This window comes from Aptenodytes patagonicus, chromosome 4 (genome assembly GCF_965638725.1).
Source record: "Aptenodytes patagonicus chromosome 4, bAptPat1.pri.cur, whole genome shotgun sequence".
In the NCBI taxonomy this organism is placed as follows: domain Eukaryota; kingdom Metazoa; phylum Chordata; class Aves; order Sphenisciformes; family Spheniscidae; genus Aptenodytes; species Aptenodytes patagonicus.
The window spans coordinates 43,310,234-43,336,510 of record NC_134952.1 but is presented as its reverse complement, the minus strand read 5'-3'; positions in this window follow the sequence as shown (position 1 = coordinate 43,336,510).

The following is a 26,277-nucleotide window of genomic DNA, read 5'->3' as shown; positions in this document are numbered from 1 at the left end:
AAGAATATTTCACTCATTAGTCTAGCATTCCAGTGCAACAACACGTAAGGTTACAAAGGAAGAAAAATCAGTTTTGTTCCAATCCAGACCCTCTACAATTCTACAAATTAAATTCAGAGAAACAGTAATACATAAATATAACTGTCAGCTGATTGTATTGAGTTGATACTAGATGATATCAATTTTGTTTAACAATTTTGTTGAACTATTTTGCTCCATCAAACACTTTATTTGGGTTTTCCATTGCAAGTTTTCATTCATTTTAAAGGACTAGTATTTCTTTAAAACAAGTATACACAAAACACTGTCATGTTAATTTCAGCAATCCACATATATTACACTGTAAACACTCTTTTTGGTGACCTGGCTTTCATTTTGCCTTTAAGATTAAGGCAGCCTGTTCCTTTTTAATAGATCGATTAAAGTATGTCCTGCATATCATACAGTACTGTTGCTGTCTTGAACTCTGTATTATTTAACTTAGTTATCACTTGGGGGCAGAGATGATATAAATATCAGCAATAAAACTTCATGCTACTTTCGTGCATAAACAATAATTTTTGTTGCTTTACTTCCTAAAATCATCGACTGTCCTTCACATGCATTCCTGTTTACCGACAGTTAGGATAGGACTTGATGCAAAAGGCTGATTCAACACTTACGAAGTGGTGAATCACTTTTTCTAGGTGCTTATGTCTTTCATTTGCTGTAGAAGAGCTGAGATGACCAGCCTGAACTGGACATTTGACCCTTCGGTCATCTAAAGTTCAGTGAAACATCTCCCAGGCACAGCATATAACTTGCCTTCTCATGGCTTTTCAGGCTTGTTGTTTCAAAGTTGGTCCATTCTATGTGGCCCTTGAGAATTTGGCTAGCAAGAGGAGATTTGTTTAAAAGTTGGAGTTCCCTGGCTTGAAAGTGTCCAGTCCAGTGGAAATGAGTATGAGTAAGGAGTATGGGTGAAGCAGGTGAAGCTGCACAGACCACACAGCTGGTCTCCTGGCTGGGCTGCTTTAGAGTCTGTCTCTCAGAGACATTATTCAAGCTAGGTAGCAATGCACACACAACTTAAGTGACATGTCACTTATCTTCTCTCTTTCTTTCTCTCTCTTCTCTCTCTCTCTCTCTCCCCCTTCTCTCAAGAGATCAGGAAATCAACACTATGGCTAAGCATGAACTACTATGACAACTGTGGTAAGCAAAAGTATTCATGACCGTGTTTTTCTCTTTATTTCTGGTCAATTTCTTTCACATTATAGCTTACTTTCATTTTATGTAGATAGTGCCAAACATGAAAGGCTATTACTAACATGGTGAAAAATGTTTCTCAAATTAGTACCTTCCAAGAGATTGATTGGGATTTCTCTCTGCATTTTGTTAAAGGGAATGTCAACAGTGTTTCTGATGCTGAAATTAGCTTCGGAAAAATTTTCAAGCGCTTTTTAGAACATCTTATTATCATCTCTCTAATTGTGCTTCTACATTTCTTGGATGAAATGTCAAGTAAGGTTTTATCATATGCATTTGTTCATGCTGTAAATCTTTGATTATTTTACTCATTTATTTGATGGTCAGACCCTTGAAAAAAGAAAGACAACATGAATCCTGGTCTATTTTACTATGTTTTTATTACTTTATCCCACCAATTGCAAAGGGATAAATCTACTTTATCGGTTTTCAAAAGGTTAATGTGACCATTAATCTCTCTTGAATATATGCTACACACAATATCTGCTTTACTGCATATCCATTACAGAACCAAAGCTTTGCAAATTTGATCAAAACCAAACAAATTTTTTCCTCTCATCCTCCCCAAAACCCTTGTCTGCCTGGAAACTTTAGCGTAACTCTATTTTGTTATAATCCCTTTAGCGTTTTCAGCAAATTAGCTAGCAGGCACAGTAAGAGTATCTAGATGACAGAGTAATTAGATATGCATATTTCCTTTTTTATCAGCCATAGCATAGTTTAAAACTATGCTAGCAGTGAAGCTACTTCAATGGAAGCAGTTTTTAATCTGTAGAATTGACTGTGATATTTCTTTGAAGGCAGAAACAGGTCTTATAGTTTTCATCATTAATAATGCTGTATTGGAGGAAAAAAAGACTCTGCTATGTGGAACTTTGGCAGGTGCCAGGTACCAGACGCCAGAAACCCTCAGAGAAGGCTCTTTAGGGTGTATGGTCCATTTTAATCCATGGGCAGCCAGCTCTGTTTCCGAGATATGAAAAAGGCTGTACGTCATTTGATATTATCTATTGCCCATATAGGAAAGCTAAAGCAGTAGGTGGTGAGAAGATCTGGAGCTGCCCTGTAGCAATATAATGGGTGCTACCTGTAGAATGGCTGTTTACTGTAGGAGTGTATTTAGTGTGGCTTAGATATTTTCATGGAAAATCCCTCAGTAAGTGCTTAAGATGTGGTAAGAGACAAGGCCACAAGCAGCAAAAAAAAGTCCCTATGGAGCACCAAAGGAACTAACATGAATTTAGAAGGGAGGACACTCTCCAAAGAGGTGGGTAATTGGTGCAGATATTTGCAAGGTGTAATGCACAGTGCTGTGCGTTGCCTCACAGATGCGACAGCTTTGGGGCAGAGTGCGGTTTAATCATGGCTGCATGCGGTAGCCCCATGTTTATGAACTCTGCTGGGCGGACTTTATCAGCATGTCTGCTTTTCTATTTGTGTACAGCTGTAATCCTTTGGACCCCAGCTGGCTCATTGTCAAACCAGCGCAGATGCTTTCTTATCTTACTTTCCAGCAGTAGCATTGTGCTTAAATCATCTACTCTGTAGACATGCCTTGCAACACTGACAGGAAAAAACCTTATCTAGTCTTGCTTAGGTAACCACTGGGAATGGCAAGACAGATGTGTACATTGCTTGTTTTACAGTCCTTTTTCCCCCTAAGTATTCAATTTTTATTGAAGCATAAATAATACTTTGTTTTGCATTGGCCACAAGCTTTTGGAAAGAAGGATCACAAATACTTAAATCTGGTCAAATATGTTTTTGTCTAGTCCAGGCTTGTTAAAGGAGTGAGAGAATTGCAAAAATCACAAGAATACTTAGCCCAGGAAGAAGACAGTAGCACAATTAGGTCTATAACTGACAGATGGTACCAGCAAAAAAAAAATTGTTCAGGTTTTCCTATCAGAAAGCTCAGCTGGCAAAGCATACTGAAGAACCAGAGACAAGGTCAAACACAGTGTCTGCCACTCAGTTGTGGAAGGCACATCAGTACTTGCTCTGGGTTGTTGGACTTTTACAGTTTACAAAAAACAGCCTAGAAAGTGCAATATGTTTTACTGTAGTTGTAGTTTAATTAAAGATAATGAAAAGATTCAGATACTCAAAGTTATCTTCCTAGCAAGAGCCATGTGTGTGACACTGAGCAAACGATTCAAAACTTCAGGCTCCTTTCCAAATTAAGCTTGTTATATTACCTTCCTTTCTAAGTTAAAAATAGGACAGATCATTCCTGTGCTCTTCTGCATTTTATTTCCTTTGCAAGCGTAGTAAGCGTAATATGTCTGCTTATCAATAAGTACAAAAGGGAGGACATGCTGTCAGCATTTTCAGCCTTATTTATTCCCAAGAATGTCACAGGGATTACAGAACTAAGTAAATGTATGCTATTATGAGTAAACATTTCACAGCCTGCAAGGAAATACTCATTTTTCTTTAACTGCTTTCTCTTCTTGCTAGTCCTCCACAATGGACTCAGTTATGACTAATTCTTTGTGTCAGCTACCTATTCATCGCCCTCTGTATTTCATTCAAAATCCCAGGGGTGCCTTGGAAAGGCTAGATCCAGAGTTGCTCAAGATTCACCCTGGGAAATTTAAAAAGAAACAGGAAAGGTACTTACCATCCAACACGTTTTATTCTCTGAAGGGGTCACTTTCTGATCCATGAGTTTTTCTTTCTCTCTCAAATAGAGGAAGTGCTTAAGCCCAAAATGTATCTTTAGTTTCATCGTGAAGTGCAACAGGTCCAGAAAACTGAATGCCTCTGCAAGTCTTCAGCCTATGCCCCAAGCTGCAAGACAAATTATAAGAAAGCATTAGGAAACAGTGATCAACTTGAGGCAGGATTCTTAACCTTTCAATAACTTCTCATTTTGTACAGAAAAGAGGAAAGATTATTTATGGTAATATGAGATCCCAATATGAGAGAATCCTAAGTTTTTTCATCACCCTTACTAATCCTATTGGAATTAAATTAAAAAAAAAAAAAAAAAAGGCACTAAGGGCATTTCCCCTCTAGAAGGAATGTAAGACAGGATTTGATGATGCTTGATATCCTGGACCTTCAAGGGTCTCCACACTAGGAAAACATTTGGATGAATGGGCAAGTAAATTGTAGAGTCTTCCAGTTAACTCAAGCCACTTGAAAATGAACAGCAAAAGGACAAAGTTTTTGCAGATTGACTATGAAATGTTAAACATCAGTAAAACTGACCCAAAAAATCCACTCATTCTTAACTGTTAATCTTTTTGGTTTTCCTTACTTTTAATTTCCTCTCTAAATAAAAAGCTTTGAAGAGGAATGAAGGGACAGACTTGAAGATGCTTTGCCTGATGGTATAGCAATCAAGTTATATCTTTAATAAAGTGACAGCCAGCTGAATGCATTGAAGATCAGTTAACCATATGGCAAAAATACTTGTGCTGCACTGCAGAGAAAATGGTCAGGGACTGGCTGTTGTAGAAGGAAGGTGAACATTTCTGATCAACTTGTTGGCCAAAAAACCCCAATGGTTTTCTTTTTTCACCTGAAAGCATTAGAAGAAATATATGCTCCTTTTTAAGACTAGGAGACTAATTCTGATACTGACTTTTTAAATTTATTTTTATTTTTACTCTACTGTGGACATTCTGACAACTTCTAAAATGTGAAACTGATTTTACAATTCAGTAATGGAGAATGTCTAATTTTTTTAATTGAACAAAAGAAGCTCTCAGTACAGGAAAAGTGTTTCCAGTCCAGCTCTACTCATAGTGGTTTTGGATTGCTCCTGGAGATGTTATTTGGATGAAAGCTCCTGTCAGACTTGATAAAATGACTGGTAAAGCCAAATTGGCATGCATTAAGGGAAGTGACAGGAGAAAAGCTTAATCATGCCTGTACCAATAGATTCAAGCTATTTCAGTGATCACACGGCCATCCTGTGTGTGTCAGTAAGGCTTCACTTTCATCTCTGTAGAAAAAGCTGAGAGGCAAAAAGGCAATTGGCCTTGATTACATGCCAAGGAGAGGCCAAAGAGAAAAGTAAAGCTTTCTTGGCACTGATAAGATAACTGGTCATGCTAATACACTCTGTGTCCCACAAAACAAACAGGAAGATAGTAGTAAAAAGGAGGAATGAATTCTTTTGCATGGAGAAAGCTTGGAAGTACACACCTTAGTCCCTACCCCTGACCCAGTTTGGTGGAAAAAAAAAGTCAATGGAAAGTGTGGACAGTGTTAGATGAACAAAAACCATCTGAGTAACCATCAGGTTACTCTAATATAATGACTATACTATTACAATGACTGATATTAAATATAAGCTGCTAATTGAGGAAAGGTTAGTCCAGCCCTTTTTCATAATTCCAAGTGGTTCCATTGAACGTGCACCATGAAGAATTTGGGTTTCTCCATAACCACAGCCTTTGCTGGAGGCTGCAGAAACTCACTACTGAGAATTTTTGAGCAGCACAACTGGCAAGCCTTTAGCTTCTTGGGGCAATATTAGAAATACAAGAGTCTGGCTTGCAGATAAAACTCCTGAGTGTCTCCCTCTGTCATATTGACTTGTTAAATCCTAACGTGCAGGATAGCCATGACAGCAGCATTATCCTGAGAAGCTGAAGGCTGTCAATCACATTATGAAACAGTTTTGGAAGCACATCTTATTCCACTGACTCCAACTGGCCACCCTTTGAGTGTAGGTGGGTGTGCTCTAGGGCTAAGTTATCTCCTTGAATGTTGTTTCCCTGTTTTCTTTATTTTCCCTAAATATTGCTTAAGATTGTTATTAGAGAAAAATCATCTCCAGAGGACCTCTGCTTTCTGCCAATCCTTTGCTAAACTCATAGGAGAGGTGAAAATACTAAAGAACTATTAATTCTCTGTGCTTGAAAAAGAAAAGGATGCTGCTGTGTCACACACCAGTTTATATGAAGTTCCTAAGCTTAGTTTCAGTCCTTCAGATGGGACGTGCTCAGACATGCTAGTGAGAGACAGAATGATAGACAGGATTTCTATGCTTTTCTCAGTTTTGGTTTTTATGTCTCATTACTTCAAAAAAAGGAGTGATTGGGTTAGGTTGGACCTTGTGGCAGGAGGGGAGCAGCTGAGCATGCCTGTGAAGGGAAGTTTAGGAGCTGGAGTTTGTGGCAAGCGGGAGAGCGAGTGATCACAGGTAGGAGCCGGGAGCTAGCAAGGCTGGGAGGCTGCTGGGAGCAGGGTACAGATGGTCCTTCGGGCTCCACACTGACAAAGACACTTCCTAGAGACCAGGAGGGTTTTGGCATTGAGTATCCTGACACCAAGGCAAGGCCTCATCTGCAAGAAGTGGGTGAAAAATTTGTTTTTTTTATATATATATATTTATTATTATTATTATTATCATACCTACAGTGTTCTTCTAAAAAAACCCTTTGCCTCTCTAGCAGGAAAATATCTAGGCAGATCTGCTACAAAGCTCTGGGGTCCTTTTGCAAGCAGAGACATAAACTGGGAATGCAAACCAGATATTACGCTTTCACAGCTTTATTAACACTGGGCTTTTTTCTTTCATTTATACAGCTTTGTCTATATAGGTATAAATCTAGCAAGAATGGCATTTCTGCTACCATGTTGTGCAGATATTTTTGTAATGGTGTTTAGCTGGAGTGACACTGAAAACTCCAGTAGCCACAGATATACCCTCCTCAGTGAGAAATACAAGAGCTAAGATTACGGCCAGCAGATAAAAATATTGTATGTCTCCTTCTAATTCTCACTTTATAATATCCTAATGCACAGCAACATGGCCATGATAATGGGCAATTACAGAAATTGCATTTATTTTAAGATGTGAGTCAGTGTATTACCACACAGTACCATAATCACACAGGCCATAAAAGGATTTGTCTCTTCCTCTAAACCACGGGGGGAATATTGGTGGGTTCCGCCTCTTGCTCCTTTTGGTCCATTCTTGTATTTCCTACCAGTTTTGTCTGCTTGCAGATTTCTTGCCTTCCAGCCCTGATCTAAATGTGATTAGCATTCTTTCACTTCTTCATTCCTTGGTTTCTGACTACAGTAAAAGGCACTTCATGCATTCAGAGGCATGATCCCTCTTTTTTTGTTATATTGTCACTGCTTTTTATTTACCACATCTTCAGCTTCTCTTCCCACTTTATCAACAAATTCCCCTCTTACTAGCTGCTGTGGGACTTTGTCACAGTGTGGTTCCACAGCATGTTGCTTTCATTTTATTTGGACTTTTACTTATATTTATTCTTTTCTGTTATTTTTGACCTCATGTCATTCATTAAACTGACTCCCCCTTACGGCATGGCAATGTCTTCCCCTCTTACTGTAAGACCGCAGAATGCTTCTGCTTGATGGTGGCTATTGCAGCCTTTTTCTCTGATACGCTACATTTTTGTTGTTGTTGTTCTTTCCTACCCTACGTAATGCTCCTCATTTTCCATTTTTGGACCAGTCGCCATGTCTATTTGCTGCTCATTCTTAATAATTTTAAGATCCTCAGGGGATTTCTTAAGCCTGTTTAGTGCCATGGAAGTGTCTGTGTTTGTGGATCACAGTGCTCCTCTTCAAAGAGTCCAGAGCTGCTATTAAAAATATTTGCCAGATGAGAAAAGCTATATGGAATTATAAAAATTTACTTTATCTAAGACATAACAACCCCCCCCCCCAAATTCTTTTCACATGACATAAAAATATGTGATGCTCTTTAACAGTGCGAGCTCTGTCTTTATTAAGACAGAACCAGGTATCAGAGATGACAGTCCCTAAAATATCTGTGTATTAAACAGTAGCATGCATAACTTGGTTATTGCTGACAACCTGAACTGAAGCAGGCTTACACAAACACAAGGCTTTACAATCAATGCTCAGTAGCACTAGGCTATTAAAAATCTTAGTTGATGTTTCCTTTGTGTTGAGGATTTTCAAGAGAACTTGGGAATTTCGGATCACGTGTCCCACCAAAATTCAAGACCAAAAGGATTTGTCTGAGTTAGATTCTGGCATTTTGACATTTACTGAAATCCCAATCCCACAGAGTCAGTGTGAGTGTTAACAAGGACTTAAATGAAGTTCAGGTTTCACTCATGGGTCTTTTGCTTCCATTAACCTTAATGGGCTGTGAATTAGAGCTATTGAACAATGGCAATGAGAAATCAATGACTTATTATAATAAGGTATTGTGTGTGAGAGGGACAGAGGCAGATCCTACCCTTTGATTTTATGCTTTCCTACATCTCTGAAGTTTATTTTTCATTTATAAAATCACAGACAGACTAACTTCTGTGGATTCACAAAAACACAAACCAGCCTCAGATGAGTCACTTTAAAGTGGTAGCCAAATCTAGCTAACACATATCATGTTCAATGAATTAGCTAATAATATAACTAGGTAGGTGGTAAATGAGCTAATAAAATATGTAATATAGTTCTATGTTGGAGTCCAAAACAAGTGTTAAAATAACATTTACTGTTATGTTTGTAGTAATTTGTATAAGCTGCCTGGCAGGAGGTGAGTGTGCTGCACTATTACAAAAATTACAACAGGAACAATCTCATTATTTGTATCTGGGACGAAAGGAAGTCTGTGAATTTATCCCACAAAATGTGCTTATGAAGAACTGACTAAGCACAGAGGTCAGCGTTGGGTATTAAAATTTAAAGCCCAAGAACTAAAGACAACATTACCCAGTGAGTCAACAGGGACTGGAGTAGTTGATCGTATTAGCCAAAAATAAAATAAAAGTGCACCATTGTATGCTCTGGAAAAGTCATAAAATGACTTACATAATGTTGATTTGAGTAATTTTTGCTGATTCCACAGAAATATAAAACAAATGAGAATTGAAAGCAAATCCTAAATGAGAAACCTAACACAGAGAGCTATATCGCCTGACTACAAATTCTACAGGAATTGCTTTGAAATATATATAAAAAATTGTGTAGTGAAATAATCACACTGGACTTCATTCTGCACCACTGACTTTAATGGGATTTTCCTGAGCAGCAAATGCAGGATTCAGTTCCGGCTAGTGGCAGTGCCACTTGACTCCGATCACATATCTAGTCAGACAGACCTGGGAGTAGAAATCACATATTGAATTGTATCACCTACCTAAATGGGGAAAAAATGTTCACAAATCTGTTTTCCAGTATAGTAACTGGAAATATGCTCAGTTCTTTTGAACAAAGGGTCAGTTAAGTTATTATTTAATTGAACCTGCCTTGACTATTAATGCTTGGGGATACCTGCTCAGGAAGACATGTATACCAATATTTAAATCCGGTCCCATTCAAAACAGCATTTAAGCATGCGCTAACCTTTGAGCTTAGTAACTCCACCTGTGTAAGTGTTGTCTTCTGCTCCCTTTATCCTACAGACTACTTCAGCCAGGGTTTTTTGGGGATGAAGGTGTAAAACATAGAATAACATCTTGAAAATGAGTCAGCAATGCTCCCTTGGGGTGGAGGAATGCTAACCTCAGCTGCGCTGTATTAGCAAGACAGTAGCCACCAGGTCAAGTGACATGAATAATCCCTTCTCCTTGGTTCTCTTTAGGTTGCACCCAGTGTATCGTGTTCAGTTTTGGGCTACTTGTTTCTAGACAGGGGTTTGTTTAGCCTGGGGGAAAAAAAAATGTCTAAAAGGACAGCTAATTGCTGTCTTCCAGTACTTAGGAGCTAAGGAAGATCTGGGACCAGGCTTTTCAGGGGAGTACAGTGAAATAAATAGAGATCACAGGGACAAAATGCAGCAAGAAAAATTGTATTTTTACATAAGAAAAATATTTTTCATTATGAGAGTGGTGAAGTACTGAACAAGGTGACCCAGAAAGGTACCGGAATCTCAATTTTTTGAACATATTCAGAATTTCACAGCACAGAGTTATTTTGAAGTATGAAAATAGATTTTTTTTTTTTTAATAAAGCAGCCAGTATTTATTGTGAAATTAGGTCATTGAAATCTTCTCTGAGTCTTTTTAATGTTTAAGAGAGACATAGACTTGTATACTCTTACTATCTGGAAGTTATACTCAGATACGCTATTGTAGATTTTTGTGTTTCAGCTGTTCACGTTCTCACAATAGTTTGCTAGTTTAGAGAATGCCAGTGGGTTTCTGGAGTCCCAGTATATGGCTAAAGAAATGTCAGAGAGGGTATAATTCAAGATCATAAAACACCAAACTTTGTGCAGACCCTGAAATGCAGATTTTCATAATTTACATGCCACTTTAATTCTCAATTTATTTTATGTTCTGTTGAAGAATAAATATTGATTACTGGGTTTTTTTCTGTAATTGCAAGTTATAAATACACAAAAACTCAGAAGCCATGTAATAAAGAGTGTCTCCTCAAACTGGACCATGTGGGACTATTTGAACTGGAATATTGGAATTATTTTTAGCTGAAAAACTGAGGTTGAGATTGATTTTGAAATTTCCTTAGTGCAGAACAATGTAAGGGTATTCTACTGAGGAACAAACAAACATAATGGTATTGAGATCCTAATTAGAGTTGTAAAGGTGGTTACAAAAAGAACTTGCTTCTCTTCCTTTCACAAGTAAAGGCCTCTGATTCATAGAAAAGTATTTTCAATAAAACAATATAGTAAAACCATTGCTTAGCTTTTATTTGACTCATATTTCCTCTCACTATAATAAATCTTGGTTCTTCTTTATGGCTAAGATGACAAGAGCCTTTTAAGATGTGTTGTAAATGCTGTGTATCTTTATATAACCTTCATGTAATAATTTCTTAATACTCTTGTAAATGAATAATTGCATGATTTATGAAAAATATATTGAGGTCATTTGATAATACAACTGGTTATTAGTATAAGAATATTGATACCAACTGGAGAAAGTAATTACCTGGCAACACTTAAGCAAATTCCTTCCAAGCATGGGAAACCCAGAGCACTCTTTCCAGAGGATGCTAACACTGTTTCAGAAGTTGAGAGGATTTGTATAAGAATTCAATGGTTTGTTTCTTGAGATAAAAGAAAAAAAAGCACTTATTCAACCCAAATAAAATGTAAAAGCTTACTCAGAAGATGAAAAGAGTAAAAGAAAAAAAAAAAAATACAGCTGCTATTTAAAAGGTACCTGGAATTTTGAGAAAAAAAGTTTAAATCACTCCAAAAGACTAATTTTAAAACATCTAGATAAAGCTGACATGGATTACTGAAGTTGTAGTATAATACAGAAGCCAGTTCCTGTGAAATACCAAGTTGTTCAGTAATCACGTGTGCTCAGAGAGGAGGCATAAGCTAACATTTGGTGAAAAGACGGGAACAGGGCAATTTAGTTCAGATTCAGGACTTTTGCTGTTCAATGATTTGCAAGTTTCAAGGCAACTTCTTACGTGCCTTTTCTAGGTAACCAACTTAACTATTGTCTTTGTATGTTTGGGAATTATTTATAGGTTACAGTCTCTAGTCCTGTTATAAGATATGCAGGGTATCCAGTCTGCATGAGGCAGAGCTAACCAACATAAAGAATGTTTCCCTATTTTTCTTGCTTTAGCTGTCTTTAGTGATCATTTATATGGGAGGCAAGATAGTTCCCCTCCCAGGGCAGGCGCTCCTGTGTTTTTAAAAGTCCTTTAATCCAAGGTATGAAAGAACTCTGCAATTTTGTTTTCTGTTGTTTATTTTGTTTAAATTTTCTCTTTTTAATATAATAGTGATAGTGATAATGTTGATCATTATGATTATTTTACTTGTTTCAACCATGATAACCCTCAGGCTGGGTGAAGGTAATAAAAATAGTGGAGTTACCATTTGGTAATTATTTCCACAGAGACAGTAAATAAGAGTTTAATGCCACCTTTTCTCAAAACTGTGAGTAGCTGTTTTTAAGATAAAATTATTTGACATTTAGCAACAGACACGTAGTGAGCACAATTGCTATAATTAGTGACAGTGAAGCTCATGGAAGAGAAAAAAATGCCTTACTAGGGATTTAATCATTAAAAAACCCCTAGAACCCTTTGCCTTAGTTGGATGGACAGAACAGCTATTAAGTGAGGAGGAAGTCTATGCCAATAGAATTGGAATGATGGAAGGTAATTTCTGACAACAAGGAAAAAGGAATTGTTCTTTGTTGTTTCAGTCTATGAAAATCACACTGGAAAAAACACTTTGGACTATTGTGTAGGAAATACTCCTGCACTAGCAGGGCATGAATGGCAGAAAACGGGCAAAAGGATGTAAAAGGTCTTATGAGTTTCTAATTAAATGAAATTAAAGTCGAAAGGAGATTTTTTTTTTTTTTTTTTTTTTAGCTAAGTAAAGGTTTAGACTTGTGGTGAATGAACTAAAATGTAACCTTTAATGACAAGGAAAGATAGTGATATATAAAAAAATTGCCTTCTACTTACTGACACAGATCAATGTTTGATTAGTTCACAGATGGTAATTGAATTAAAGCTTGGAAGTGCAATGTATAGAGTATTGATTTTTTTTTTCCTGTTGACTAATCAAGAAGCAACAATTTAGATGCTGAGAGAGGAAAAAAAAGGTTGCCAGAAAATATAATTGCTATTAAAACACACGTTGTAAAGCAATGATGAAATCAATAGAAGACTGATACCATGCAAGTCTGGCTACTTCTAACTACTCAAAATTACACAGTCTAAATTCTGTATTGGCTTTACACCACATAAAGCCTCATTGATTTCAGCATGAAATTTGGTCCAGTACCTACAGAACACTCCTTTTTGTTTTCCTTTCTCACCAGGGGTCTTCCCCTGCTGAAATCAATAACAGAACTCACATTAAATCTCAATAATGCATGATCATCAAATATTGCTACTCAAGGAAACGTATGAAAAATGGGAGAAATAATTTCTCTGTTGATACTAGTGGCAGCTATGTTGATGAGGCTTTTGCTTTGCTACATTAGTTGCCTGTTTTTAATCCAATTTAAATAAATGTCAGTTACATACAGAAGCTTATGATAAGGAAGAGGACTTGAATAAAGAATCCAGGAAAGCATATCTATGTATTCCTAACTTCAGCTATATAAGCAAAGTCAAGTGTAAAGCTCAGGACGTGTATAAAGAATTTTGCTTGGTCAGTTAAAGCATACACAATAAGTAACTACACAAATATTTTCTGCAAATGTCCTTCTAAAGCTTTATCTTTTTCTCCAAGTGACTGTGGATTTGTAAAGATGTGTGCATTTTGGAGGAGCAGCCTCCAGCAGAAAACCATCCATGCTTTTCTGAACTCATAGTTGTTTGAACAAATACATTGTATTTTAATTTTTTTTCTGTCCCACAGAGCTCTCTGGTTACTATGTGGTGAGAATCAGACAATAGTTGCAATGTGGTTTTGTGGTCCCCAGCTGCATTTCAAAATTTGTCCAATATGAGGATTTTGTATTGCTCCCTACGTTGGTGTTTGGGCTAGCCTGTGCAATTGTCGAGCTTTGTAGTTGAGTGACATTTAGAGATGAATACTTTTAATGTTTCCACATAGTGTACTTCACTTCCCTATTGGAACTATAAAGACACTCCTTTATTATGCTTTAACATATAATCATTACCAAAAAGGGCTGCATTTAAACAAAAGTACTTTCAAAATCCAAAGCTTCAGATGTAATTTGCTGAGGCCTGAGTGACTGAATGAAAATAGGCTTGCCTGTCTATTATGCCAGATGTCCCATTAGAGATATGATAGCTATTTTCAATCTCAGTGATTAATATACTGTGACATCTATAGATGGATGGGAATTGAAGCTGATTCTATGTTAGAGGATAGTATCTGGTAATTTAGGACATGCATCTATATATATACACACACACAACTTTTACATTGACTATATGCAGATGTAAATGGGATTCTATCAATTTGGCAAACTTTTATGATGACGTAGAAATATTTAAAATCTATCTTGGTTTTCAACATAGTAATTTTGCTCTAGACAATATCCTGCTCCCTCTCACTAGCCTTCTGAATAGCATCCATGTTACTTACATACCTCCTGCTTTACCCTTATATGGAACCATCGTGTGCTGGAAGCCTCCAGTTCCTGAATGAGGACTTACAACTTGGAAGACAACTATTTTTTCCTGTGTAAGAAGAAATTAATATTTCTATCATGGCCATGCAAAATGAGATATATGGACTCTGGCTACTCTAAGAGTAAAATCTTTTGGGGGATTAAGCAAAATGTTAGTCAATTATATTAATCAACACAAGTTCAGTGAGCTCAGAAGTATTGTTTAGTTGAAAACGCTGCAGAACTTCTCCAAGCAGATGATTTCACATACCTAGCCTGGTGGCAGAAAGCAAGGTGGTTAACTGAAGACCGTATCTTCTCACATAAGGGATTCAAAGATAAGTGAGGTGGCTGATGGAAGTAGAACACAGAGTTCAAAAGTGAGAGCTAGAGGCAGCTCAGTGTATGCATCACTCTCTCTTTGAAGAGAATCCTGTGGAGGGGAGAAGGTAAGATAAGTGTTGGACTTGGGAATTCTGGAGTGAGTCTCTTGGGAAAAAACGATGCAGAGAGCAGGCACTGGTTCAGCTGGAGAAATTCCTCTTCGAACTAGTCTTGGATTAAGTTACATTTGTGAGACCAATGGTTACTGTTGCCTGTTAGGTGAGGTTCAGCAATTTTCTGGCTGAAAGTTGTCTTTCCTGTAAGTGCTCTGATCTCTAGGCTAGGGAGAAAGGTTTGGTTTTGTGTGGTACTTAAGGAAGAAGGCACTCTTTACAGTACTTTGATTTCTCCTTCTTACTACTAATATTTATGGAAGGTTTGACAGGTTTGTAATGTAAGAGCTTATTGAGTGAAATAAGAAAGAAATAACATTCACATTTTAGTTGTTCATAACAAAATCCTGCTATTTTCATCATTTGTTATTCATTTTGTTAGGAAAGGTTAAGATATTAAAATATTAGAATAAAAATATATTAAAGGCCAGTTACATGTCAAAAGTAGTTTATGCTCACAAACAGTTCTGTTATGAAAATGGTTTGTTGAGAATATTTGCTGAATATATACATTGAAAAAAGAAACAGCTTTCAGCAAAATTATTATTCTAAACTCACCAATTTTTTATACAATGTAGTATATGCATATATTTTTTATATAGTATAGCATGTACTATGTTTATGCATACATATATATACAAACACATACATAAAGCAACTAGCACAGAACACTGGTGGGCAGTTATGTTGAAGACCAATTTGAGGTGATATGCAACAACCATAAAGCAACATTGCATAGCAACAGTAATATCTGAACAGTTTTCCTTGCCCACAGTCACCTTTAGAAGGCTGCTGTAATTTCATGCAAAGCGTAGCCATGTTGATTACTCAAAATCTGCACAGAACTACTTCACCATGAAATCTGGATCTCTACCTGGAAAGATTGGGGAATGTAAAATGTTTGTGTGCATTGCCTGTACAGAGTATAGGATCAGGCATCTGAGCTTACTTAGAATCATAGAATCATAGAGGTTGGAAAAGACCTCTAAGATCATCGAGTCCAACCGTCGACCCAACACCACCATGCCCACTAAACCATGTCCCTAAGCGCCTCATCTACTCGTCTTTTAAATACCTCCAGGGATGGGGACTCAACCACTTCCCTGGGCAGCCTGTTCCAATGTTTAACCACTCTTTCAGTAAAGACATTTTTCCTCACGTCCAATCTGAACCTCCCCTGGCGCAACTTGAGGCCATTTCCTCTCGTCCTATCGCTAGTTACTTGGGAGAAGAGACCGACACCCACCTCACTACAACCTCCTGTCAGGGAGTTGTAGAGCGCGATGAGGTCTCCCCTCAGCCTCCTCTTCTCCAGGCTAAACAACCCCAGTTCCCTCAGCCGCTCCTCATAAGACTTGTTCTCCAGACCCCTCACCAGCCTCGTTGCCCTTCTCTGGACACGCTCCAGCACCTCAACGTCCTTCTTGTAGTGAGGGGCCCAAAACTGAACACAGTATTCGAGGTGCGGCCTCACCAGGGCCGAGTCCAGGGGCACGATCACTTCCCTACTCCTGCTGGCCACACTATTTCTGATACAGGCCAGGATGCCATTGGCCTTCTTGGCCGCCTGGGCACACTGCCGGCTCATGTTCAGCCGGCTGTCGACCAGCACCCCCAGGTCCTTTTCCGACAGGCAGCTTTCCAGCCACTCTTCCCCAAGCCTGTAGCGCTGCCTGGGGTTGTTGTGGCCCAAGTGCAGGACCCGGCACTTGTCCTTGTTGAACCTCATACAGTTGGCCTGGGCCCATCGATCCAGCCTGTCCAGGTCCCTCTGCAGAGCCTTCCTACCCTCGAGCAGATCAACACTCCCGCCCAACTTGGTGTCGTCTGCAAACTTCCTGAGGGTGCACTCGATCCCCTCATCCAGACCATTGATAAAGATGTTGAACAAGACCGGCCCCAAAACTGAGCCCCGGGGAACACTGCTCGTGACCGGCCGCCAACTGGATTGAACTCCATTCACCACAACTCTCTGGGCCCGGCCGTCCAGCCAGTTTTTGACCCAGCACAGAGTACATCTGTCTAAGCTGTGAGCCGCCATGTCTAAGCCGTGAGCCGCCACTTGAATGGAAGCTGCCAAGAGCTCATCACTCTTGATATTAAGTCTCTTGCCCTTTGATCTAAGTACAGATTCAGAAACCTAATTGTTGTCGCCCATCTTTAAAGGTTGTCCTGCCTAGGGGTTGATTTGGGATCCTGTCTCTTAGTGATAATTAGTGTATTTAATGTTGTGAATGAAGCTTCATTAAATAAAATAAGTTTATACTTTGATTTATATTGTGCACTTTTAGCTTCATCCCAGTATCTCATTTATATTTCTCAGTTTAGCCACCTAATGTGCTACAAAGTTTAAGGATTTGTCTATAATAGCTCCCAAATCTCTTTTTAGGTCAGTGTCCTGATGTTCATTTTCCATTTAGCAGCTATACACTGTCTCTTTTTTCGATCCAAACTCATTAGTCTACATTTATCTGCATTTGTCATCCGCCAGCCAGGTGCATTTGTTATTTACATCATTATGTATTGCATTGCTTTTCTTCATTTGCTGTTCTTCCCAAGCACAGCTGATAGAGTAGTAGGAAATAATCCACAAACTCACCAAATCACTATCTTTCTTTTTACTTCTTTCAAGAAAAGAAACACTGAGTTTGGTTCAGTACAATTTATACTGTTATTTATGACAATTTGGACAGATATTGGCAAATCACAAAATATTAATTACTGTATGTTCATGAATTATCAACCATAAATCATTGCTCACCAGAAATCTGTAGAGAATACATTGTCCTGTTTGACATTTGCTGTTCTTTAATTGTTTTTTTTCATTCCTAAAACAATCGTCATCCCATCACAGAGAAGAAATTGGCATGATGTGACTGAGGCAAGTAAGTAGACATCTCAAATATCAATAACCCTATTTCACGTAACTCCTTCGGTGCGCTTGCTTATCTGATGATGAATGGGTTTTTCTTATTAGCACAACTGTATCCCTAGGCATTTCCATATACTTTGCTACTCAGATGCATGGACAGAAATGTGTGAATACTCTCTGAATGGCGACACGCGGACCTTTATTTCTTGTACCGGGTGCCTGCTAATACATCTCCTCATCATTCATTTTTTACTCAGTTTCCAAATATATAATTCAATTGAATCATATTTTACTGCTTGACAAGGTATAGAACTCTGGTTATAAATCAGATATCCCCTTCAGATATCTGCTGGAAGCACAATCTGCCCTATATAAAGGTTTTTTTGTTTGGGTTTCTATTCTTGTTTATCTTTATCACTGCACTCAGTCTGATCAAAACACCACCATAAAAATCACCAATGATTTTTAAATGTGCTTTCCTATTGTATTATTCTGTTTAATCTGTGGCTTTTTGGCTGTTGCTTTTTATTTATTTATTTATGTTTATTTCTGCTTTCTCCTTTTCTCACAAGGAGGAAAGTCCTGACCTCCTTTGCCAGGGCCTGACCCTCAGCTGACTATACTCCCAACTCAGTGGTTTTGGAAAACTGATACTGCAGTTATTCCATCCTTAGTGAAGCCTGGCCTGTAAGATTTATGCAGCATTATCTGGAAATCCACCAGCAGGTACAGTAACTAGATAAATCCTGGAAACAGCAAAATCCACCTCTCACTAGACAAAGATGGACAGATACATTCAAGACTAAAAAGGGTGGATGAAAGTTATCTAAAACTTGAAACTTTTTTATTTACATGTTAACGTCAGATGTTTTCTAAACCAGTCTCAGAAAAAACACCCATAGGTTTTTGAGCGTGCTACACTATTCATGTGGAAAACAACTGTGTAAATGAATGAATTGGGAAGAGGAAGAGCGCCAGTTCTGAGCTATTTCAGGGACATTTTTCCTGCTGAATGAGAAAGGGAATAAACACAGTAGTTCCAAAACTCATGTAAAGCAATAGAAGGACTCTTGGCAGATAGATCAGGTCTGCACAGACTGAAGATCCAAGAATAAACGAGACATGATCGTTACCAAAAAATGCAAACTACCCAAGTAAAAACAGCTCTCAGCAAGTTGTCCTGACCCTGGTCACTGTGTTATCCTTGTGTAAGGCTTCCATTACAAGCTGAATGCTAGGTTCTCTTTCTCTGCTCATATATTGAAAACGCATTGATTGTTTCTTTAAAAGTCCTCCATCACACTTGAATATTATGAGCCATTTTCTATTTCTTTGTTCACATCAAATCCCTTCTGATTCTGTAATACACATTTTTACTTGCATACTGCAATTGCATAAATAATTTCTTAGGGAAAAAGCTGAAGTATAATTTTAAGAGTTTATTTAAGCAAGCATTTTAATATTTATAATACATTTAATCTAGAAAGCAGTTAGATCCAAGCATCTTTGATAAAGTGATATTGATTTGTTCAACTGCCCTAAGCAAAATGGATAGTATAATTTCTCTTGTTGTTGATTAGTAAATGCTCTGGCTCTTCTGGCTTTATTTTTTAAATAGTTGACAGAATGTTTGGGGGAAACAGACAATGAATTATCTTTTGAGAATTGCAGCATTAATTTAGATTTGTTATAATTTATTTTTATGTTATGTTTAGAACTATGATCGTTGCAAAGATTAATACATTTGCAGTAGTGATGAAATTTCCAAACCATGCAATTGATAGTTCCTTTTACAGAATATGAAAATTATTTTAGAAAAAAGTAACAACTGCAAATTACACGCAGTGACATCTGTAATATTCATGTGAAAAATGCAAAAGCAAATGTGAAATTTATGAAAAAAACCAATCTTTATTTGTTCCCCAAAACTGAATGAAATCGTAAAATTGCTGCTGGAACGTTCTCAGCAGGCTTCAAATGTACTTTTCAATTATATGAGCGTCATTCACCATCTGTCAGCCCCCATATCCGGTCATTTATCTATATGATGACTCACTGCAGGGTGCTATCAGTATCACCATTACTTTATTTAATGAGTACCCTGTCTATTTGTACCCCTCTTGACAGTTTGTGTCCATATCATTCATTCATTGTCAGCCCACCATCAACATAGCAGGAAAGGCATCTCTAGCTGCTGTCTCATGATAGCCTGCTGCCTTTGGTACCATCCATTCTGCATCCATCCCATCACCGCCAAGTCCATTCTTATTGCAACACCAGTAGCCACAAAGCTACTTCAGTCCATGATGTCGCAGTACTTCTCCCAAAGGAGGAATGGAAACTCACCCAGGGAATCTGACATCACTTTTGATCTTGAGAAAAAATGTTTATCTTATATAAAGGGAGAGTGAAAAGGAGATACTGATTCACACAGATCCTCTCCATGGAAAACATCAGGAAGGTTCTAGCGCGAGGAAAAAATTGCATGGAACTTCCTTATTCCTCTCATAGTTCAAGTTGTTCCATGTGGGAGAGAATTCCACTTCTCACTCCTCCCATGTAGGAGATCTGGGGTCCAGGTACACTCTGTGGAGCAGAACTAATACCCAAGGTTATTAATTAAAGGCTGCATGTAATGCTGAAATATAAATAGTAAATTACTATGACCAACATGGGCAGGGTCTGTAGAGAGGTTAGAGAGAAAACCCCACGGGAGGGAGTGCAAGGGCTGCAGATGCATTTTGAAAAGCAGCTTCTGCTATTATTCCTTGTAATTTCAAATTTTGTCAACTCATGCAATTAAAATTCTCACAGGATATATCAGTACAAAGTCATTAGACAGGCATCTAGTGTATCTTTGCTTGTAATCTAGTAGTGGTATGCCATCCCTTTTCCTTACTCATCCAAACCTAGGAAAGTTGAGAAAGGGTTTCCTTTGAAGTCAGTTCTACTCTTTTTCTATACCATATGTAAGTAATCTGTCTGGATGCGCTTGAACAAGGACTCTTTATTCTATGTGATAAGAATCTGTTGGGGAAAAAAATTCCCACATGGAATTATTAATCATGGAACAAGTCTCCTAGCTCCAATAGCCTCCTATTGGAGGATATACTTCCAAATTAATTAATTTTCACTAGGGAGGGTCGAAGGAAAGCAGTGCAATGTTTCTTTAAGCAAAGTAAAGAAAGGAACGCTCATTTGAAATGAACTTCTATTTGATTGGTTAAATCTTACAGTGGCATAAAATAATGTTTCTAGATTTGTTATTCACTGACTGTATAGTTTTAAAATATATCAAAAGTGTGGGTCAGCTATATAAATATTAATTTCACTGGTAGAATGAAACAGAATTTAAAATTTAATGAGAAATGCCTATCTGAAGTAGGAATAAGAGAAAAATTATTACAACTTGCAGTGGTATAGGTGTATAGGTGGTAAGATTTAACCCTGCTGATGGGAGAGGTTAATATCATTCTTATTAATAATGAAGAAGGATAAGGATAATAGCATGATATTCATAGATCACCTTCTGTTTGCACTCAGATTATCATAAATTATGACTCTCTGGTGTTGGGTTAATCAATGTCCACAGACCCCAGGAGAAGATTTTCCAGGTCTTTTCCTCTTCTGGCTTGTTTTCTGCCTCCATAGAAGGAAGAGTCATCTTGGAGTGTGAATGATCTTACTCTTTTGCCTCAGCTCAACAGAGAGCATCCTCCTGTAAATGATGATGCAGCAAGCAAACAAAAACCCCTTTCTTCTCAGTTACTTTAAGTTAGATACTCAAAAGCATAAGTGCCTAAAATATAGGATGTAATTAGTATTCTAGGAGGGGACACCATGAACACCATACTTCACCTTATATAAATAAAGCAGGTAATAAATATAAATAAGGAGATACAGCTAAGCTATGCAGAAGAGATGTAAGAGATTAATGTATGCTAATAAATTTCCCTTGAAGTAAGGAACCATAGCCAAGGAAGGAAGAGTTGTCCCAGTGATATTAGATGGAAAAATATGGATCACAATTGCTGGCAAAGATTCTAAATGTGGAAACTCCCATCTGTTTTTAAGTGATTCTATCTCCAATATTTGGCCGATATTAATATTTTATACATATAAGTGGTCAAAATGGAAACTGCCCTACCAAACTTTGTATATGAACTTCAATACAAGAGCACATTCAGTGGGAAAATCCTCAGAGAAGACATGGAAAAAATCCAAACCCTTCTCACTGCAAGTTGCAGCCCAAGATTTGTTATCAGGAATCTTCTCTCTACTGTAACAAAAGTAGCAATTAAAAAAAAAAAAAAAATCATCCTAGCAGCCCAGATGTAACCTAGGCAACTTGAGAAATGTATGAGGAAACAGTCACAGAATACACCTCCTGTGTTTGTGCATTCTTGTAAATACATGAAATAAAAATATACTTATTTCCTTCAAATAAACAGAACAATCAGTTCCGAAGCATCTGTTACATGTTATTTTACAAAACTGGCAAGTAAAGCAGCATATTTAATGCTCACATAATTTAAACAAATATAAATGTAATTGCCTTGAATGAGCTGAGATTTCCTCGGAGCACTTTAAGCAAATACATCCCCTTTTCTAACTAAGATGCAAATGAAAATGGCTTCTTGCTCAATAATAAATAAAGCAGACTGGTTAATCTCTTTCTCATTTCTTAAGCTTTGTATTTCTTTTAGATTCCTAACAGAATAAACCAAATCAAAGCCTATGATATGCTAAAATGTTATCTAATATTTACTAAATTTGCTTTTTCATTATTGTTGGGAGGAGCAATAATTAAAAAAAAATAATCTTTACACAATTGTTTCCTGATTTTGAAAAAATGAACTCTTGTCAACTCTTAAAAATGTTTATAACTATATGACATAACCACACGAATTGATGAAATCTAAATATTAATGTTCGTTAATCTGTGGTTGCATAGATAGCTGCAAGCCAAATTACCCATTTTGCAGGCTTTTCTGGTATGATCCACTAGCCTAGAGCATCAGAAAGAGGTTCTTCAAGACTGTAAATACTAATAACCTTTCCGTGAGTAATCTGGCCAGTCTCTGGTACTTCAGTATTCTACAAGGCAAAACCAGAGCTTCCAGTTAATGAAAACGAAATGCAAATCAAATTCTACTCACTTAAATTGGGCATTCCCATATAATTGCCTGTATTGGCACTCAGTTGTTCTTTTTTGTTGGGTTTTTGTTTGTTTGTTTGTTTGTTTTTTAAAGACCATACCTGAGATCTCCTACTGCATTTTTGTTCAAATAGTAAGACTACTAATGGACAAAGTTTAGTTCCTTAGGCCCTATACTTCAACATAGTCAGTGTTTGGTGCAGAAATTTGATTTAGATTTAAGTCGCATATTGCTGAGAAGTTAGCCCTAAAACTTTATAAGAACTCCATCTTAGAAAAGTTTGTCTTTAAGTAGCCAGCTGATTTAGTTGAGAATTTAAGCTTTCTCAGTCAGCAGACGATTTTTCAGTAAAGTAGTAACCCATTGCTTAGTACTGGAGTGGTCTAGACATGTCACTCATTTCTGACGTTTTTACAACTATTCTCTTAATTTATCAAAAATAGATGACATGTTGGTTAGACAAGGATAGAGTTACCACAGAGTAAGGGTTATGCATTAAAGAGCCAGTGCAAAGTCAGCCAACAGCACACTTGACATCTGGTGAGATTTCTTGGCATTTATTAAATATCAAATCGTGACATTTAGGAAAGCAAAAGCACTTAACCCACTACTAATAAGCTCTCAAGATACTATTGCTTATATGAGCGAAACTAAAATAGCAGCAAATATGTGTATGTATACACACACATAAACACACATACACCAGAAGCTACAAAATCACTAAGCCATATGCTGGCCCATGTATTATTTAGCATATTATTACTCATTTATCATATTCTGTCTTCAAAAGGTTAGAACATATGTACATAGAACCACTCATCAATTTTGCCCACCCACACCACTTGGTTCTGGGCTGCCTGCTGATACTGATGTGCATACTGGACTTTGATTTTGTTCATGAGGCTAGTCATACACCCTTTTAAAAATTGTTAATGGGTAATCTGAAAAGAATCTAAAATACTTCAGAATCTGAACCCACACACACTTTTTCGTGCCATTTTATGCCCAGGCTTGCTTTTTCAGGATTTACATTGTCAGCCTTTTCTAAAACTCATTTGTTGGTCTTACTGCTCTGTAGATCTGTAACATCCACATCAGAACAACAGCAATAGATGTGCAAGATTTTGACTCCATATGTATTGAAAGTTCACTGAGGAGAGATTTGAAGAGAGTGTTTTGTTTCTAACCATCAAGACAGGAAGGATTTGGTGGTAACGGACCTTGAGCAAGGCCAGTTTGCTTAATTTTTTTTTTTTCTTTTTATTTTAAGTTTAATACTATTTGGGTTGTAAAATTATTTCTAGCTTGGGAGTGTTATATATCAACCAGCAGGTGTTTTTATACACGAACAAAGCATGGTGTATTGCAAAGAAAATGGATCACAAATAATATGTTCCAGATATATAATGTATTATTCTTTCCTTGGACTATTTTTCAACTGTAATGTTGCTGGGGAATATTTGCTTGTAATTCCCGATGATATATATTCTTTGCTGATATCTATCTACTGCTTGGAATTATTAAGAACATGCAATGCAAAAATAAATGAATAGGAAAAAGAGATGCAAAATAAGGAAATGGGCAGAGGCTGTTTTTTGGTTTTTATTCTCAAGTGAAGCAAGCTGTCTTGGGAGCTCTGTCAGGAGATGACCTGCCAATGCCAGCTTTTGCAGACCCGGAGAGCTTTTGCATACATCTTAGAACAACAGGCAAAACAAAACCAGGCTTGCCTTCATTGTAGTTTTTTTTCAATAGCTTACAAGCAAATAAGAAACAGGGATTTTAACTAATGAAATGGTACAATGCAGGCTTGAAAAAGACAATGCCTAATTCTTATACTTGTCAATCTATTAGCGGGAGCTGGTAAACAGATAGATCATGGCTGATAAACTATTAATGGCTTTCTGTAGTCCATCAAAAAATAATCAAAGTGTAAACAGATAAGCAGACTTTCATGAAATTCTGGGACAGTCTCTGGAGTGTCAGTGACACCTTTGAAGGTGGATGCATAGATCAGATTGTAGTATGCACATGCTGGAGAGGAGAGCCAGCAGAGTCTAAAAACTGTAAGAAAATGCACATTTCAATATACGAGGTGCTGATTAAAAGATTTGTATTCAGGTCTTTGGGCAGGTAACTGCCATGATACACTTTAATCTGCTGTAGACTGAAGTTACCATCGCTACTGGCTGCAAAGCCTCAATGTTGATTTGAACTCTAGGAGGGGACATGACTGCATGAATCCAGTCCCTGGAAGAGACTAAAAACATATTCAGGAGTAACACCGTGACCAGTATGGATGATCAGCTCTCCCTGAATTACTGGCGGTTGGTTAGTATTCCTTGGATGCCAGTGATTCCTAGAGATCAGTTGTAAATCAGTGTCCTGAGGTTTCAGGAGTCTCTGCTATGCCTGCAGGTAGCTTTTGGGATGAATCAGCCAGCAAGAGAGGCTGACGGAAAGGAGCAGGCAACAGAAACCAAACATAGTGAATTCACACATTACAAATGACACTAAAAACAATATGTAATTATACAGGACTTCTAGCTGTGCTGTGACATTACCTATTCACTGCCATCACCCCAAATTTAAAAGCTGATCATCAAAACCAAGTGAGATAGAACAGACATAAAATGAAGCCACAAGATTAATTTAGCCCAATCTTAATTGCAATGATTTATCATTGTCCACTGGGCATTGCAAAAATATTAACAAATCTCACAGAAAAATTAATAGATACCCAGTAATAAACTTAGTCTCCACATCATACATAAAATTAAACATGAAGTTTCCTCATGAGACTGAGATTATTATTTAAATACTTGAATTACTATCACTTTAGTGTTTCCATTTTGTGGAATTTCCATTTCTGCTTTAGCTTTAAATGAGATCATATTTATCCGGAATTGTCTTGACAACCTCAGGAGTAATGAAACACACAGTGCTCAGTGCTGCTTTGCCATCCCACAATGGATACAGGAGCTTGGCCTCCACCTTTCTCATATCTCACTGCTCACAGTGGGAGAAGCCAGGGGCCCCATGAGGTCCTTTATGGGTCCTCCTGCTTCATTCTACCAAGCTGTTTTCCGAGGGGCTCACCATCCCGCCACTTCTGAGTGCAGTCCTGTTGCGATAGGCAACCACTAAATGCTCTTGGAGTCAAGTGAGGAAACTGGTGCTGACAGTAACAATATTAGGATGGGAAGCGCTCAGGGCTCTGTTTGTTAGAGCTTAACCCAGAACCCAGCCAGGCATCCTACGCTGTGTGCAAGCAGAGGAAAGCACCTCACAATGAACCCAAACCCCTGATAGATGAAGAGGAGCAGCCAGTATGACAATACAATTATTTATATATTATCCAAAACTTACTCTTGAGCGTAAGCAAGTGACTCAGGACTTTAAGTGAGGAGTTCTCTATGTTCAGCATATACAGACCTGAAGCCGTTTTTGGAAGCAACCCTTGAGTAGTTCTTTTCTTTCAAAATGTGATAGTAGCAAAC